Source organism: Magnolia sinica, chromosome 12 (assembly GCF_029962835.1).
Source record: "Magnolia sinica isolate HGM2019 chromosome 12, MsV1, whole genome shotgun sequence".
Lineage (NCBI taxonomy): Eukaryota > Viridiplantae > Streptophyta > Magnoliopsida > Magnoliales > Magnoliaceae > Magnolia > Magnolia sinica.
Genome location: NC_080584.1, coordinates 65,828,911 through 65,848,849, shown reverse-complemented (window position 1 = coordinate 65,848,849; position 19,939 = coordinate 65,828,911). Strand labels below are relative to the sequence as shown.

General features: G+C 38.6%; 1 pseudogene; it reads left to right on the top strand.

Annotated features, from left to right (window-relative positions):
* The first annotated feature begins 18,833 nt into the window (after positions 1-18,833).
* Positions 18,834-19,722, top strand: LOC131220181 (GLABRA2 expression modulator-like; annotated as a pseudogene).
* Positions 19,723-19,939: the final 217 nt, after the last annotated feature.

Below are 19,939 nucleotides of genomic sequence, written 5' to 3'. Positions count from 1 at the left end.
AATCCAAACACAATCTAAACTTGTTTCTGTCAGCAGTTCAGTCTTAAACGCTCCAACTGCCAGCCCAACCAGTCCACCCAGCCATTGCATCTACCCAACCAATATAGTCATGACACTGCACCATACAACAGCTACAAACTCAACCCTGAATCTACCCAAAACTCAAGAACAATTCATCCTAAAGATTTGGAACCAAATCTTTGAGTCTCTAGGCGTAGTTAATCTTGCATAAGGTGGCAAAGGATAAACTCTACCTACTTAAGGGCTCCTTTGGAAGGATCATACATGTATTCACTGAATAAGATATGCTCAAAGATTACAGGGCCATCCAGAGATGAAAGATCATGCTATGGTCTTCTTTCTAACTTCACACTTCCCTTCTATCATATCCATTAGCACACTAAGTGTTTCTTCACTATAATACACCTGCCAAGAATCATAACCACCCTCATATTTGCTAAAAATGTCAGAAAAAAGCAGTCCCGATTACATGAAATGCCGTAGATGAGAGGGGCCTCTCAAAGAATCTGCTAAGTGTAGAGCTGGACACAAGCCTAGCCAACTTATACAAGATCTAACTTGTAGAAGTCAAAACATAGACTAAAAATAGATAAGTAGGACAGCTGGGACTACTAAAGTTGCTCAAGAAGCAAATTGAAAACAGATAACTAAGATGTGAGATGCAAGGCTTCATACAATCCTAGAATGGCAAGAGAAGATCAGACTAATGCATTTCAACTAACTCTAAATATAACAAATCATGAAAATATTAAAATCAGAAAGTACTTCCTCTTTTTTAAAGAGGCAAAAAGATACTTTCTTTTTTTCTTAAGGGAGAAGTACTTTTCTATCAAAAGACTTAAACAATTAAGAATCCCTTATGAATTCATATGTACAGTAGGTCAATTGTTTAAATGTATAATCATACAACTAAAGAATCATTACAGTGCATCCTAGCATTGTCATATAAACATCGATGATGCATGCAAATTAGAATTTAGCAAGTTCTAATGCCAAAGCAGAAAATCCATCGAAGCATACCGGAGACATTCCTGACAACCACTTTGTAATCACTACCAAAAAATCGAGCAAAGGCTACGGACTTTGGAAGTTTTTAGCTACGGATATAAACTGTAGCTCAAATGCTGCAGATTTAATCCGTAGCTAAAACCTACTTAATCTGTAGCTAAAACTTACCTTCCACCAGGATCTTATTAGAGATTGACGGTGCTTAAGGGGCTCCATGGGGCCCATTGGAATATATGTTCTTTATCTAAGCCACCCATAAATTCTGATATATAATTTCTATAGATGAGCATAAAATTAAGTAGATTGAAGATTTAAGTGGACCACACCATAAGAAAGAATAAAAAATAAATTTTTATCGTTAATATTTTCTGTGGTTTGCTTACAGCTTCGATTTGACTCCTTTTTTAGATCAACCCTTAAAATGATCTTTTAAAATGAATAGACGGAGTAGATAAATAATATACATCATGGTGGGCCCCACAAGACCTAAAACTAAGCACTTACAAGTGTCGTCCGTCACCCACCCCCAAAACATAATCCCGCGCGTGCCCATCTCCCAAATCCCTCAATCTCTCTCGTGCGCCCGCCCCTCTCCCAAAACCCAAACCCTCTCTCTCTCGTGCGCCCGCCCCTGTTTCCGAACCTCTCTCTCTCTCTCTCTCTCTCTCTCTCTCTCTCTCTCTCTCACGCGCGCGCGCGCACGTGCACTAGGGTTTTAAAAACCCCCTTTCGCCGCAAACCCACCTTAGATCTGTGAGAGAGACTTGAAGAGCACTCGAAAGAAGGAGGAGGAGAAGAAGAAGGAGAAGAAAGAGAGGAAATCCAGACATCTCAGACATCTATCTTGCGAACCATCTACGATCTCTAGTTCCTCCAAACAACAGTTAGTCTCTCTTTCTCTCTCTGTTTCTAAAATCTGTGGAGTGGATTTTGAATATTGAAAGGAGTTGTTCTTTCTTGTGGTATGGCCAACACAAGTTTTGGAATACTCTGATTTTCAGGAGGCAGATGAACGGATTGGCTACTCCCCCTGCCACCAGTTCGGTGGCTGATGGTTGGTGCTCTGTGAGCCCCACCATGATGTATGTGTTTCACCCATTCCATTCATCTATTTTTACAGATAATTTTAGGGCTTGATTCCAAAAATGAGAGGGATTTAAATCTCAGGTGAACCACACCACAGGAAAACAATAGTGATTGGATATCCACCATTAAAATCCTCTTAAGGCCCTCCGTACTATTTTGACGTCCAATCTGTTAATTAAGTCATACGAACCTAGATGTAGGGAAAAAACAAAGATCATCTTGATCTAAAACTTTTATGCCCCCTAAAAAGTTTTTAATGATAGACGTTCATTCAAAAATATTTCCTGTAATGTGGTCCACTTGAGATTGGGATATACCTCATTATTGGTCTCATGAATATTGAAAGACGTGGCAGTGGACTGATCGACGGTTGGATCTCATGAAAGTTTCACACACAAGACGCTTGTCTAGCTGTACTTAGTTCATTTCACAAATAGTTTATTTAAATTCTACTTGGATAATATGATAGTGCAACTTGTACTGATTTATGAATTATAAGGGAGAACCATGCCTAACAGGGTGGGTGTAATTTTATTTATTTATTTTGAAAATGATTTACTTTTATGTGAAAAAAAGGTTCGATGGCGTGTATTAGTGATGATCGTTATTGTTTATTCTCATGTATTAGTGATGATCATTATTATTTATTCTCTTTGAACCACATGTCGGCTGAAGTACTCTTTCAAACTAGCTCTTACAGGTCTTTCTCATGCTTTTCAATGTTAGTGCCGAAACGGTATATAGCCTATATCAGGTCCGTTTGTTTAATCACATTTGATGGGTGGTTGCTCTTCTATATTTGAGTTCTTTATATGGGGAGTTGGGAGTTCTCCCAAGGTTCTACCTGTGAAGGTATTTTTGGGTGTTGGTTGTTTTTCTGTCAATTTATTAGGTTTGCATGTATTCTTTGTTTTACCATGAAAGCATTAGTGAAGTAATGAAGATTCAGGTATACAGATGGAAATTTAATAAGGGAAAGTTTGTGGTTGGTCTTTGGTTCATGTCTCTGTCACATACTGCATCACTTAATTATTTTCCAATTTGTCATAACTATGGCATAGATGATAGGATTTAACCCTGACATGATTGTAATTCTTCTCATTATTTTCAGCTTTGATCGAGGCATTTGTTGGCTCAAAGACAGTTATTCAGGTAATTCAATACATCTTTATTTCTTGCTAAAGAATTAAGTTGCAAGTAAACTATAATCTGCAACTCATGAATTACAACAAAATCATCATTATACTAATAATGCAAATGCTATAGGTTCAAAACTGGCATGGGTTAAACTTATAGTTACCTCTTCTTTGGTAGATATACAGGTATTGTAAGTTGTACCTGTTAATTGTTGGCTCCTGCATTTTCTTTTACTGACTGGTCTTTGCATTTTGTAAAAATCTTTGAAGTTGTTGTCACGTGGGACTATTTTAGTAGGCCACAGTTTACATAATGATCTACAAGGTATGTAAAGGACCTTCTCACTCTTGAAGAAGCTCTATTTAATCAATTTGTTGAAAATTCTGATTAGTAGTTTTTTTTTTTTTTTTTTTGACGAGTAGTTCTCTTTCCGCCATCCTAATTGACATTCTTACATTGTTGTGGGAGTGTTCTTTTCTAATGCTTCATGCTTGTGGTTTGTTCTCCTCTTTTACTTATTTTAATTTGTTTTTAATAATTTCTACAATTGCATGTACTACAGAATTCAGAACTATTAGTGATCCTTCAAAGTATGATAGTTAAGGAGTAACTTTTATTTCCTGATTTGATACTTAAAGAAAGCATTTCTTGGTATCAAATCCATTGCTCATGGCAACATCTCAAGTAGTTAGGGTGGCCTGGGCCATGCAAAACCAATATCTCGTGTAGACCCACCCAACCCAACAAGCCCAGCCAATCAATTCCACCCAAATATTCAAGGGTGTGTCGTTTGGAAAATGCAGCAATCACATTCTGCATTGGGTGGAATGGACTTCCTCTATTGAACCAGCTTGCAATGGCAGAGTGAGTTAGTTTCTCTATTCAAAGGATCAGGAACAATGGTAATTGAGGCAAGTGGGCACTCTACTCACTGGGAATTTATTTACATCTAAATTCATCTCTATTGAGCATTTGAGGTTGCACGGAATTCAATATACAACTAGCAGGCCATCATTTTTCGCTTTAAAGAATTTTACCTTTGATTGGCTTTGTGAGGTAATTTTAAGACCTGTGAGCATTGGAAACTGTGACAGCAATCCAGATTCGGTTATCTAATCCAGTATGTGCTTTTTTCTTAGATTGCATTTTTTTTTTCCAATCAAATTGCCTAAGAAAGTGAAAACATCAATTAGAAAAGAAAAAGTGCATGAAGGTCTCTCGTTGGCATTCAACGTGGCAAGGATACTTCAATTAGAAAAGGTGACGAGGATACCCAAAGATTAGCTGGTTATACTACCACCACCACTAGGATCATGGTTCAATTTAATTTGTTTATGGACTTATTTGCTAATGCAAATTGTAGAGATGTGGAGGAATCATTTATTTGAAACTTTGGGACCTTGCTAGCTTGTGGTTTTGGTTTCTTTAATAAATTTCTCCTGTTGAAAAATTGGAATTCCTGTTTTTATTTTTTCTTTCTTGCAGTGTGTATCTGCTGATGAAGACAACTAGGCTGGGTAACTATAAAAACTGATAAATATATTTTTTATTTGGGGTTCTTGTAGTATTTTATTTTATTTTTCCTTTCCTCTGATTGTTTGTTATGATTCCTTTAAGTACTTGTTTTCTGCTGACACTTGCTAGCTGAGGAGCACCTTCTTAAGATCCTAGTTAGCCATCCATCAATCAGGTCCCACCATGAACATTACATGGTTCTAATGCAGGTGCCAATGCTTGGGTATTGTATCATTTTTAATGAAATTCTCACCAAATGCTTTAGTTAATCAGTTCTATCATGACTAAAATTCAATCCTCGTGCATTAATCAAAATGAACTATTCCTAGGATCTAAATGTATTTTTATATCTTTTCTTGTTATCTTGTGTCACTATTATGCTCTTTGTATCTTCTTTTTTTTTTTTTTTTTTAAAGCTCTTTAACTAATTTAATGCATACCTTTATTTTGTACATTTTCCCAATTTATGCTACTATGAACTGATACAATATATAGCTCGTAAAGAAAATATAGCAAAGATCCACATTCAGGATACATGTATCTTCCAACATGGGGAGTTTTTGGTGCATGTGTAACCCATTGTTGAGACCATCATGTCAATGGTTTGGATTGCAGAACCATCAGTCTCACTTGTATTGATAGGGGTAAGATCACTTCATATAAATGCTCCATGTGGGATCTTAATACAAAACATTCACATTTCAACTATAGACAGCACTAAACCATCCATGTAGTTGCATCTTTAATATAAATCACCATGGGACACCATATATTGATTTTTCTGTATTGCTCGTCAAAACTAGTTTTGAAACAATCATTGTAATTCTTAGGTGGGCTACTTCTTCTTCTACCCCAAAACTCTAGAACAAGTATGCAAAATTCCCTCCAGAAAATATTAATTGGTTGGAAACATGTATTAGAATTGAAATCAAACTTGAAATCCTTAAGGTCTGTTTGGATAGGGTGAATCCAAAAGGTGGAAATGGAAAAGAAAAGTGGAATTTGAAAGCATGTGGAAAATATGCAATTCATAGCAAATATTTCTGTAGCCAAAACCACTGAATTTTCATCCGTTTGGATTGGCATGCAAAAATGAGGAATTCTGGCTGAAATTTATATGGTGCTCCACCTTTTGTTTTTCCATCTGGGTAGATTTTTTTAATTTTATTATTATTATTATTTCTGTTAATGTGTGTGGTGTCATGTTTTGTACAGGTTGGTTTGAAAGGAGAAGCCATGAATCTTGACTCTCCAAATGGCATTACATCTGTGGAATGGATGCAAGCATCATTAGCCATTCAAAAACAGCGGCCCTTGACATGGTGTAAGGTAAGAAAATTGAGTGTTGAATATGTGCTTGGAACTATAGCGATTATTCCAGCATCAGAATCACTGATCTTCTCAACATGCAGGCTTATTTTGATGCACCCCGGGGAGATGAGCTGTTGGCTCTGGACATGGGGAGTATGGGAAAGGGTCAAGTTTTGATTTAGGAAATATTGCGATGACCACTAGACAGATGTGGAGAATGCTGCAATGGTGATTCAGAAAGATGGGTATTGATTTTTATTTTTATTTTTATTTTTTTGAAATTTTGAAATTTTGGATTTTGAACAAGTTGGGCTATTGATTCTAGATGGGTACTACAACAGCTTGCATGCTCTGTTTCACCACTAATGTAAGAAAATGGAAATGACTAAATTGTAATCACTTCCCTTAACATTTAAAAATTGAGGGTTTGGGCATATGAAAACCATAAAAAATTGTAAAAATCCCAAAATCATAATTTATTTTTCTCTGCTCCTAAAATTTCCATGAGCCAAACAACCTAAAGAAATCTATCCGTACTTGATGCATATGAAAACCATACTCCATTTGATATATCTTCCTTTATTTAACCGTTATAGATTTGTAGAACCTGTTAGGATTAGCTACTGCTAGAAATGGAAAATTATGAAAACTCAAACACATACTCTAGCCTCGAAGATTTAATAAACATACAAAGGAAGATTCAGGTTGGACAAGTACAGGAAACTTGTACTGCAAAAGAACTGTGTGAAATTCTTGGTAGTTTTCACTTATAGTTTGCAACTTGCAACCCAGTAAAATGCAACTGATGCCACTATTACCAATATGTAAAGGCTGTTATGGTACACCATGCATGTAGCTAAAGCTAATGTGGTTGTCATTAGCTGAAGGATAACTAGGTTTCTACTTACCCATAATCTGTATGTTGGAATCAACTACCCTTGGTAAGGTGGCTAAAAACAGAGGCTGCTCTATGCAGTGGCCTTTTGGAGTGGTTACATAAACTCATAGGCAACCAATTAATTGAGAAGAAAATGTGGTACTTGATTATTATTTTTTAATGTAATGATAATGAATGGACAATTTTTTTTCCCCATATTCATGGGGCAACCCCTTTCCAATAACTGCTCCATATTTGGACTTGGTCATTGCTAGTGATATCCTATTATGTAAGGTTTGTTGCTATATCTTATATCAGTGCTCAATAATGTGAACAAGTAATTAAAGGCAAAACTTTGTTTTTTCTTTTTTTTGAAAGGTGAAACTTTATTCTTTGAAATCATTAGAAAAATCAATTAAGTGGTTATAATAGTTATAGTGCATTCACAATAGTTATCTTTATAGTGCATTCACAATAGTTATCATTGTGGTTACAGTTATTCATTATGTGACAGGTTTTCAGGTGAGATGAACGAGTTTCAAAACAAAACAGTCTGCGGTTTTGAGAAGCGATTCCCAGGGTGTATGTATTTCATGGGCCATCTGCACTTTTGAAGCATACAATGGAAGGTAAGTAAAACCCTCGAGTTCCCTTCTTTGAATCATGATAAGGTATTTGTGCTGAATCCCATGCATTGGCAATATTAGACATGCTCATGAGCAGGACATGCATAATTCCGTAAAAATTGATGGAGCAGACCAGGATGTGCGTCGGAGCTATTCGGATGTTGAGTGGGGGTCCTTGGAAGGTGGGAACCGCCGTTATGACCATGATGAAGCTGTCCATTTTCTATGGACAGCATTAGAGGGGTCTGACCATTTGGACAGGCCATGTTTGTATTTACTCAAAATTAATGAAGTAGACCTGAATGTGCATCGGAGCTATCCAGATGAGCGGGAGTCCTTGGAAGGTGGGAACCGCTATTATGACCATGATAAAGCTGTCCATTTTCTATGGATAGCATTGGAGGGGCCTGTCCATTTGGACAGGCCGTGTTTATGTATTTGCTTAAAATTAATGGAGTAGATCCGAATGTGCGTCAGAGCTATCCGGATGAGTGGGTCGCTGTTATGACAATGATGAAGCTGTCTATTTTCTATGGACAGCATTGGAGGGACCTAGCCATTTGGATAGGCCGTGTTTATATCTGTATTTGCATGTACCACACCCTTAACCTAAACTACACCCTAAACCTATAACCTAAACCTATTCTCAATTCCCTAAAGCTATAACCTATAACCTATAACCTAAACCTAACCCAAAACCTAAACCCAAACGTAAACCCGATCCCAAACCCGAACCGTATAACCTATACCTAGACCTTAACCTAAACCTAAACCTATACTTATAACCTATAACCTAAACCTTAACCTATAACCCAAACCTTAACCTATAACCTAAAACCTAACCTAAACCTTAACCTATAACCCAAACCTAAACCTATAACCTATAACCTAAAACCTAATCCCAAACCTAAACCCGATCCCAAACCTGAACCCGATTTCCTAAACCTAAACCTTAACCTAAACCTATTCTCAATCCCAAAACCTATACCTATAACCTAAACCTAGACCTTAACCTAAACATAAACCTATAATTATAACCTATATATAACCTACACCTAAACCTATAACCTATACTTATAACCTTAACCTAAACTTATAACCTTAACCTAAATCTATTCTCAGATCCCAAAACCTATACTTATAACCTAAACCTAGACCTTAACCTAAACCTAAACCTATACTTATAACCTATAACCTATAACCTAAACCTTAACCTACAACCCAAACCTTAACCTATAAACTAAACCTATAACCTAAACCCAAACCCAAACCCAAACCCGATCCCGAACCCGAACCTATAACTTATACTTATAACCTTAACCTAAACCTATTCTCAAATCCCAAAACCTATACATATAACCTAAACCTAGACCTTAACCTAAACATAAACCTATACTTATAACCTATAACCTAAACCTAGACCTTAACCTAAACATAAACCTATACTTATAACCTATAACCTAAACCTAAACCTAAACCTTAACCTATAACCCAACCTAAACCTATACTTATAACCTAAACCTATTCTCAAATCCCAAAACCTATAACCTTAACCTAAACCTTAACCTAAACCTATAACCTATAACCTAAACCAAAACCTATAACCTAAACCCAAACCCAAACCCGAACCCGAACCCGAACCCGAATCCCTAAACCTTAACCTAAACATATAACCTATAACCTAAGCCTATGCCTAAGCCTAAAACCTAAACCTAAACCTATTCTCAAATCCGAGAACCTATACGTATAACCTATAACCTAAACCTAAACCTATAACCTTAACCTAAACCTAAAACCTAAATCTAAATGTATTATCAAATCCTTAAATCTAAACCTACACGTAATCCTAATCTCAACTCCCTAACCTAAACCTAAACCTAAACTTGAAAACTCAAACCTAAACCCGATCCCGAACCTGAACCCGATTTCCTAAACCTAAACCTTAACCAATTCTCAATTCCCAAAAACTATAACCTATAACATATAACCTATAACCTAAACCTAAACCTAGAACCTAAACCTATAACCTTAACCTAAACCAAAACCTATAACCTAAACCTCAACATACAACCTATAACTTAAACTTATAACCTATAACTAAACCTTAACCTAAACCTAAACCTATAACCTAAACCTAAAACCTAGATGTATTCTCAAATCCCTAAACCTTAACCTACACCTAATCTTAATCTCAACTCCCTAACCGAAACCTAAACCTAAACTTAAAAACCCAAACTTAAACCCACTCCCGAACCCGAACTCGATTTCCTAAACCTAAACCTTAACCTATTTTCAATTCCCAAAAGCTATAACCTATAACCTAAACCTAAACCTTAACCTAAACCTATAACCTAAACCTAAACCTTAACCTAAACCTAAAGCTATAACCTTAACCTAAACAAAAACCTATAACCTAAACCTTAACCTATAACCTATAACCTATAACCTAAACTTATAACTTATAACCTAACATTAACCTAAACTTAAACCTAAACCTATAACATAAACCTAAAACCTAAACCTAAACTTAAAACCTAAACCTAAACCTAAAACCTAAATGTATTCTCAAATCCCTAAACCTAAACCTACACCTAATCCTAATCTCAACTCCCTAACCTAAACCTAAACCTAAACTTGAAAACCCAAACCTAAACCCGATCCCGAACCCGAACCCGATTTCCTAAACCTAAACCCTAACCTCTTCTCAATTCCCTAAAGCTATAACCTATAACCTAAACCTATAACCTAAACCCAAACCTATAACCTAAACCTATAACCTTAACATAAATCTAAAACCTAAACTTAAACCTAAAACCTAAATGTATTCTCAAATCCATAAACCTAAACCTAAACCTAAACCTATAACCTACAACATTAACATAAACTTATAACCTAAACCTATAACCTACAACATTAACCTAAACCTATACTTATAACCTAAACCTATTCTCAAATCCCAAAACTATAACCTAAATAACCTAAACCTAAACCTTAACCTATAACCTAAACCTTAACCTATAACCTATAACCTAAACTCAATTCCCTAAACCTTAACATATAACCTAACATAAACCTAAACCTATAACCTACACTTATAACCTAAACCTAAACCTGTAACCTTAACCTAAACGTAAAACCTAAACCTAAACCTAAAACGTAACCTATAACCTAAACCTAAACCTATAACCTACGACATTAACATAAACTTATAACCTAAACCATATGGTGAGACCATTCCTTGGGAAGTGGGTACTTGTGGCTACCGATGGTCCTCCTTGCGACAATCGTCCAGACGTTTATTTTGGCCCTACAAACCATTTGGTGAGACCATTCCTTTTGTGTCAATTTCATTCCTCTTTGAGTTTTTATTAATTCATTAAGGAAAAAAAATGGTTATACATGATGCACTTCTTTCACTTTGTTTTTCTTTCCTCCAATGGTTATTCTGATTTATGAATGCCATGACTATTTGTAGGATGATGGAAGCTATTGCAGGAAGTGACTTTCTCATTACTAGAGTTGCATTTCGAGACAACTCTTCAAAGTACTACATAAATGACCGTGGAAGTAATTTTACAGAGGTCACTAAGAAATTGAAAGGAAAAGGAGTGAACTTGGACAACAATCGGTTTTTAATTCTTCAGGTGGGTGATGGATGAAAAAGGCCTATTTACTTGTGAAAAAAATATCATACCGTCAAAATATATTTTCTCTTTCAATTCTTTATTATTGAAATTTCAGGGTGAAGTCGAACAAATTTCTCTAATGAAGCCAAAGATTTGTATTTTCAGCATTATTGTAATTGTAATTGTAATTGATTGATTGAAGGATTGTAATTGATTGAATGAAGAATTGTAATTGAATGAATAAATGATTGTAATTGATTGTAATGGAATGGAATGAATGATTATCCAGGTGATAATTGAATGAACAAATAATTATATATATATATATATATATATATATATATATATATATATATATATATATATATATATTGTCACGCCCCAAACCTAGAAATCGGATTCACAGGAACCTCGATCGCTGAATCCGGTGCCGATAGCCTCCGTAGTACCCCATTCTCGGCTCCTAGCATCCATACGCCAGATTCCGATCCTGGGATTCTATAAGGAGGATTTTCATAACAGTATAATCATTTTCAATACGAGCATACCCAAGATCACAACAAGTATATCTGAGAATAACAAAGGCACACATCGCAAAATCCACTAAAAATTTAAACTTTTACAATCATCCAAAAGGTTCAAAAGGAATACATGAGAATAAAAGGAAAAGAGAGAGAAATCAGCAACACTGGAGTCCTCACTGCTCGACTCTACTCCACGTTCTGCTGCTATGGCGCCTACCTAGAGTCTCCTGCATGCATCAATCGTGCATAAGCTTATAGAAGCTTAGAGGGTGGTGCAAGTGTATGACAATGGTGTACAGAAGAATAGTGGGAGGTATAAGGAGAGAAGCATGATCAATGAACATATCACTAGTCTTACCAAGGCTTCACATGAATGCGATGCAATAAGTAATGGGTGTCATACCAAGGCAATGTATGAAGGGGGGCTTGTACAGCCAATGCTAATGCGATGCAAGTAATGTCAGTGCTCATATCCAAACCATATGTCAAGTACATTTTCAATCATAAGGAAATCACCGGGGTCCATTACACTGCTGAATGACTGCCGCTCTGCAGACCCCGCACAGTCAAACGAGCGTAAGAAACCTCACTACCCACCTGTGGACAACCAATCACCAACAAAGCTTGAAGGTAGCGGACCCATTTATGAGCTAGTCAGACTTAGCCTAGCAATGCCTCCTCATACCAGGCAGGTAAGGCCACACCCCTATCCAACCGACTACACGACAGTGGGAGTCGCGGCCTAACGGTATAAGGCCCTCGTGCGCTCATGTATTCCACCCGGTCACGGCGTTGGAGCAGATCCTTGGTACCATGGAAGTTTTGGAAATTTCACCCATGGGCATCCTATGCACCCGGTATGCTCAACTAATATTTTCGGTGTCCACACATACGGCCATCCACGAATACCCCTGTGGAGGCAAGGCCCTGATGAAGTAAGGGCGGATATCTACAAGATATGCAATGCCAGATGCATGAATCACACAATCACCCATGCATTAATTCCAGGCATCCATCTCTTAGAGAGATAGCAACATGTCCTATACAATGACACAGCCATGGCCAATCATACCTCAACCAAGCATGCATATGATGCGTATGGGAGTAGCCCATGAAGATGAATATGGGTGCCGATGAGGTGAAGATGAACTCTCTACCTAACTATGAAGGGTCTAGGTACTTAACCAATTCCTCATAAGGAATACAACCTCTAGTGGGGGCCCATACACCTGGGGTAGCCCACGAGACTAAGGACCTAGACTACGGACCACGAGACTAATGGTATAGGCCTACATAGATGAAACTGGCCTAGCAAGGGTCTATGGTGGGCCTTTAACCACCTATAGAAGCCCATGGGCCTACCTTAGGGTCACCAATGTGGACATTCAACCACAATTGGTCCCCAAGAGTTAGCCCATCTCTAATTGATCATGGATCAAGGCCCAAGGCCCACGCAACATCAGAAATAAGAAACAGGCAGCCATAATCATATCACAAATACTCATGTTGGGCTTCAGAAAGGCGGCCCAAGGCCTATCTACAACATGGGTCCAAAGGAAACACATATAGCCCAACCCATATATATCGCTATGGGCCCATAGGGGAAAGGTTAGAGCCCAACATAAAGGCCACTAATCCCATATATTGTGGTGGCCTAGTGGGCAGTCCATTGCTCAAACCACATGGGCAAATGTCATGCTCTTAGTCAAGTAAGTTGGGCCTACAACCCGGCCCAAGTATTAAAGTTGATTTGGTGGGCAAGCAAGGGCCCATCTACTTGTGTAATCCAGCCCACTAACCCAACACAATACTATGGTAAAAATGGCCCAAGAGTTCAATGGGCCTATCTGGAAAGTTCTAGCCCAATTGGGCCTAAAGAATTCAACAACCAGCTACATCCATGGACCCGATTAAATTCAACTGTGGTGGGCCTCAAAAGTGCATTTATCAAGCCCAACATTTAAGGAACCAAAGGTATAAATTATTCTCTCTAAGATCTTCACAATGTGGTGGGCCCCGCTCCTCAAAATTTCAGCCCAAAGGCTAATCATAATTATAACAAGTTACTGAATTTTTAACCCAACAGGTTTATGGGCTTATTGGAGTCCAGTAGTTGTTTCATTTGATTAGGACATCAGTCCAAGTGGTCCGGCTATCAAGTCAGAGGGCCCCACCACATAGGGTTACATCATACTACACAAGGGAGTAGGTGGGCCACACTACTAGACCAAAGTCCAGCAGGTAGCCCACATGGGGCGTCCCATATGGGCCTGGGTATTTGGCCCAAACTGACCCGAATTTGCAGGCCGCACCACAGTCAGCTCGATTGTCCGTTGGGCCTAAAATTTTGTAGAGTGACACTTCTATAGGTGAGTAAAATCCTCACAAAATTTCATAATTTTTGAACACTTAAAAATATTTTAATTTATTTAAATGAAACAGACTGTCCAGAAAATCAGACTGATCTGGACACCATATTGTAATGGGCCGGTCCAGCCACCACCATGGTGTGTACAGGTGTCCATTGGCCCCCAAATTTTGTAGGTGGGTCCTAACATGAGTGAAACACCCACCCTTATACAAAATTTTATGATTTTTGGATACTCATAAATATTTTAATTAAATTAGGAATTTCAATCTGTCCAGGAAGAGATGTTGCTGTTCATGCATTGTTTACCCAATAAGGTGGTCCCAACCTTCATCCAAGAGGGGAAAAATGGAGGTTTAGTATTTTCTTCATAAAATAAAGTAAGGTGAGGTCCATAAAAGTGGCCCATCCTTCAGAGAAACCAAGCTGAAGTGCATGTTTTCCCTCCATACATGTGGGTTGGACAGCCCAACAAGGTGGACCGCCCACCCCTATGGGCCTCCTTTTTGGGTACCATATCATGGACCATCTGAGATATGACCCATCACACCTCATGGTGGGGTCCACACCTTCTCATTACACCCCATACTTATAAAGAAAATAATGACAATCATGATCCAAAAATCCATGCCAAAGATTGAACATGACAATCCATGCAACAGTCCAGGTTTTTGGACAGCAATACATGGCTGGACACATCAGCCTATATTTCAATAATCTCAGTCATAAAAAGGGTGTGTGTGGCCTTCCTCAGTGGGCCCCACATAAGTCCAGATCACATACTAGGACTAGGACACTTGCATGCATTGATTAAGGTGTCAAATGATCATGGAGTTGGGTGGTAAGGGCATCGCACCTTGCTGGATTTTTATTTTTTATTTATTTTGGGACATCCAAGGCTCACTAAATGGGCCACACACATTATCATCCATACATCAGAGAAAAGAGAAGAAGAAAAGAGAGTAATCCGGCCATGGGGGTAGGGCCCCGCCACTAGTGGGCCCTCCCAAGAGTGAATCATACCCATACAAATACATTGATTGTACATGCAACATAAAATCACTACATGCATAATATATAATTGTTATGGATGATTGGGATGCCATCTCAACATGATCCTTACGGTCTAGATGACCTTAAGATAGAGTGGATCATTAAATACATCATGATGGGGTCCATGGAGAATGGCCCCATCAAGGATCATGACATGCATGTAGGATGGGCCAAAGGGCCACATCCATGGGATCAAATGGGATCCCCACCATGGATTGGTGGGTCCCACATGATTCATCTAGGAAGAAAAATAAGATCAAAGGGTAGAAAACAATATTAGAAATTATAATCACCCACCTTAATGGATCCCACTCCAAAGTTACATCAATCTTCTCTTTATGCTCCAAGGGACATGTTTCAATGGGTGAGATGGATTATTGAAGGTTAGATGGGAGGGGATTTGAGGGAGAAGGGGCTGGAGAAGAGGGAAAATGGGGCTGGATTTTTTTCTAAGAGGGAAAGAAAGAGAGAAGAGAGTAGAGAGAAAATGAGAGGGAGAGTATGGAAATTGCTAGAAAAGAGAGAGAGGAAAAGTAATCACCACTCTCTCTCCTAGATAAGAGAAAAATCATCATAGCCTATGATGATATAAACTATGTTGCTAGGCTAGAGTAGGGATGGGTAGTGTGTGGGTGGTGGGTGGTGTAGGATTTGGGGGTTTAGGTAGTGTATGGGTAGTGTGTTAGAATTTGCACAAAAGAGGGTGGCCACCTTGAAAAATGTGCCCTCCACACTAGGTGGGCCACATGATCATTCTCAAAGGCTACAAATGAGATGCACATAACTTATGATCCACACATCAGATGGACACACAAGACGCATCATTGGAACCGCGGCGACGATGCGGTCACAATGGCATAGGTCTCAACTCGATCCGAGTCGGGTCTTCACGACTGGGCTCACGGATGACCGCAAACACTATCCAAGGGTTACAGGTCGCCGGGATTCAACCGATAGGATCGCGGGATCAAGATGGACGGAAGGCATACTCACACACACATATGCACACCTGCAAACTCGGGTCGGGTCTCACACACACACACACACACACACACACACACACACACACACATATATATATATATATATATATATATTAATGTACGAAATAGCTACGGATATTGATCGTAACTGGTAATCCAAATCTGTAACCATTATTAAATTTGGCATATTGGTACAGACTTTTAGCTACAAATAATATCCGTAGCTATTTATACTTATCGCTATAGATATAATTGCTATGGATTATATTCGTAGCTATTGTAACCTATAGTTACGGATTAAATTCATAGCTATAGGTTCCAGACTTATTGTTACGACACCTACGACTACGGTCGTGCTACGGACTAAAATCGTAGCCCTAGGTCTAAGGCTACAGATTTTATCCATAGCCTTTGCCCCTTTTTCTGGCAGTGAATGACAGCAATATCCTGCTGCCACTCATGTTCACACTGCTAGTAGGTGGCATCCCGTACAATATTTATAGAACCCTGAATAATGCTAAAACAAAATGCATTAAAGGTGGAAGATGTAGCACTGAGAAAACAGACAACATGCCTCATGAAAATAAATAAACGTATACCACTTGAGAATAAATAAATAAAGAAAAAAACTAATAAAAAAAAGAAGAACTCCATCCAGAGTTACAACATACCCAAAACAAACTCTTTACAGTCCACATGTTGAGGTATTCTGACCATTTTAACTATCCATATTCTTTGAAGTACCATGAATAAGTTATGGTCCCATAATCACATTTCAGTAATGCTCCTGACCTTTGATTTCTGGAGTCAAGCATGAGCCACAGGAAATTTCAATCTATTAAATTCATCCACACATAGTGATGGTAAGGATCATGCATTCAATGTAAAATGCTCACAATTTCACTTATAACATAGGACCTAGAACATAGATGGTTTCGATCATTAGACCAGCACAGCATGTGGGCCCACCAATGGAAGATTTTCAAATGTAGGTAAAAGCTATAAATTAATTACAACCTGCATTTACAGGAAATTTCAGCATCCAAATAGGCCCTGTAATCCATTTACCAGCAATTGATTTATGACTTGCAGATTTTATAGCATCCAAGCGACACCTAAATCAAATCCAAATGCCCAAAAAAAAAAAAAAATATCATCTAACACCAAAACATTAAAACCCAATTTTATTTTATTTTTTAAAAAAATGCATAGTAAAATGGGATATTACTCATAGTAAAAAAAAAAAAAAAAGAGCTCTTGATGGAGCAAATGTTGGCGCCGATCGGTGGAGGTGGCAGCGTTGGTAGAGTATAGAGGTTGCAACAGTGGATTACAGCGGCGGTGGCTGCGGACGAAGGTTCCAGTAATTGGGGCTGTCTCCAAATCTGTGCAATCAACAACAATTACAAACAGAGAGCAAACAGATGCTACAAAGCAGCCACTCCTCCAGCCAAATTCCAACTATACTTGAGACCAAAATTGTTCTCTCGAATCTAAAAGGTAAAATCCCTAATTCTAAAAATTCTCAAATTCCCAAAATCCTAAAATCCCCACTTTGTAAAATAAAATAAAAAACCAAATTTAGGGTCCACATTCAAATCTGTAAGCCCTAAAATCCCTAAATCCCAAGGTCCAAATTCGAATTGGAAATCCACAAATTACTAAATCCCCAAATTCATAAATCAACATTGAGATTGAGAGAGATTGAGGGGGCAAGAGAGAGAGAGAGAGAGAGAGAGGAGAGAGAGAAATAGGTCGCCTTCGTGAATCTGATTCAATCGAGCTTTAGAGAGACAGAGGGAGGTCGTGATTGAGAGAGGAATGAAGGTGGTGCATGGGTAGGGAGGGCCTTGGACCACCATTTGGCCAATGTCAGCTGTCTGAAAGAGTCCCTCACCGAGGATGGGTAGGGAGAGAGAGAGAGAGAGAGAAGTGGGGAGAAGATAGAGAGAAAGGAGAGAGAGGAGAGATGTATTTCCGTGTGTGGGCGCGAGAATGAAAAAAAGCAAGAGGGACCCTTTTTTTATGGGCGTGGACTCCCAATCGAGACAAACCCCACTTTTTTTAATGTGCGCAAACACCCAATCGAGATAAACGGTCATGTTAGGGGCTCCGTGTGGCCCACCATTATGTATGTCATTTATCTATGCCGTCCATTCAATTCAACGAATTTTTTAGGGATTTCTCCTAAAAAAGGAGGCAAATAGAAGGCTCACATGGACCACACCACAAATCAATAAAAGGCACTTAATCTCCATTGTTTCGTACGGTGTGGTCCACTTGAGCTTTCAATTTACCTACTTTTTGGAGCTAATGCATTAAAATGAGCTGTAAAAATGGATAGGCGGCTTAGATTAAACACAAAAATTGTGGTGGGCCCCATAGAACTTCTAACGGACCATCAATTTGTACGTTTGGCGTGGTGGGGTTGAAGTATTTAGCTACGGTTTAAATCTGTAGCAAACTAGCTACGGTTTATATCTGTAGCTAAAATCTCCAATAATCCGTAGCCTTTACTTGCTTTTTTGGTAGTGGACTAGCTAGGGTTTTGTTTTCTTAACTTTTGACACTTTTGTCCACGCCTGGTCTTAGTCAATGCTGGAAAATGGTAGCATGGGGGATACGCTTCTTAGGGCGCTTGTTTACTTCCCTTCCCAATAGCCATAAGATGCGCCGATGATCCTTATGTGTGACTATGATGTGGGCCACATGTGAAACTGCACCGGTAATGCTACATTTTCTTGTAGTGGGTCAATCCCAAAAATATTGCTCCTCCCCCTCTTAGTCAGCCCACATCCGAGATAGGATCTCTACCATCCGATCCCCCACCCACAGCTACTTCAACGTCCACATCATAGAAATCTATCCACTGGAGCCCTGAACTCACGACGGAGGCCCCACCTCCAACCAGCCCCCAAGCCACCGACATGCCTTAAGAGTCAAATCCCTACATGTCTCCATCGCCCATCCAATCCTTTTCTAAGAATATGATGGAGACAATTTGCGGCGTGCTTGAAAAATGGGGGAAGAAGGTTGGAGAAGTGAGGAAGAAGGCTGAGGATCTTGCTGGAAATGTCTAGAAACATTTGAAAATAGGCCCTAATGTTGTTGATGCTGTGATGGGGAGGATTGCTCAGGGAACCAAAGTTATAGGAGAAGGTGATTATGGAAAGATATTTCGACAAACGTTTGAAACTCTTCCAGAAGAGAAACTTAGGAAGTCATATGCTTGCTATTTGTCAACATCTGTGGGGCCTGTGATGGGAATTTTATATCTGTCCACTGTAAAACTTGCATTATGTAGCGATAATCCTCTTTCATACAAAGTTGGAGACCAAACCGAATGGAGCTATTATAAGGTGTCTCCATGTCAGCGAGTGTAGTAGATTCATCCACTAGATGTTCACATCATGTAGTTATTCTGTTGCTTCAACTAAAAGTAGTTAATCCTTCAGCGAGTAAAAGCAATCGTTCTAAAAAATACATCCAAATTATCTTTGTTGATGGACATGAATTTTGGTTCATGCATGGATTTCGTAAACAATGACAGTGCTATCAAACATCTACGGGAAGCTTTGCAAGGCTAGAATGCACAATCAATTTGACCATTATTGGATTTGGGATTACAGTTTCCACCATATCACAAGATGCACATCATGGTTGACATGAGATCAGCATGCATGATTACTTTGTTGTCCTTGAAATGTCTAGAGAAAACATAGCTTCTTCACCAATGTGAGTGACCAAAGGTCTAAATCTAGATCATTTGTTCATGACACACCCACACTATTGTGCAGGGTAAGG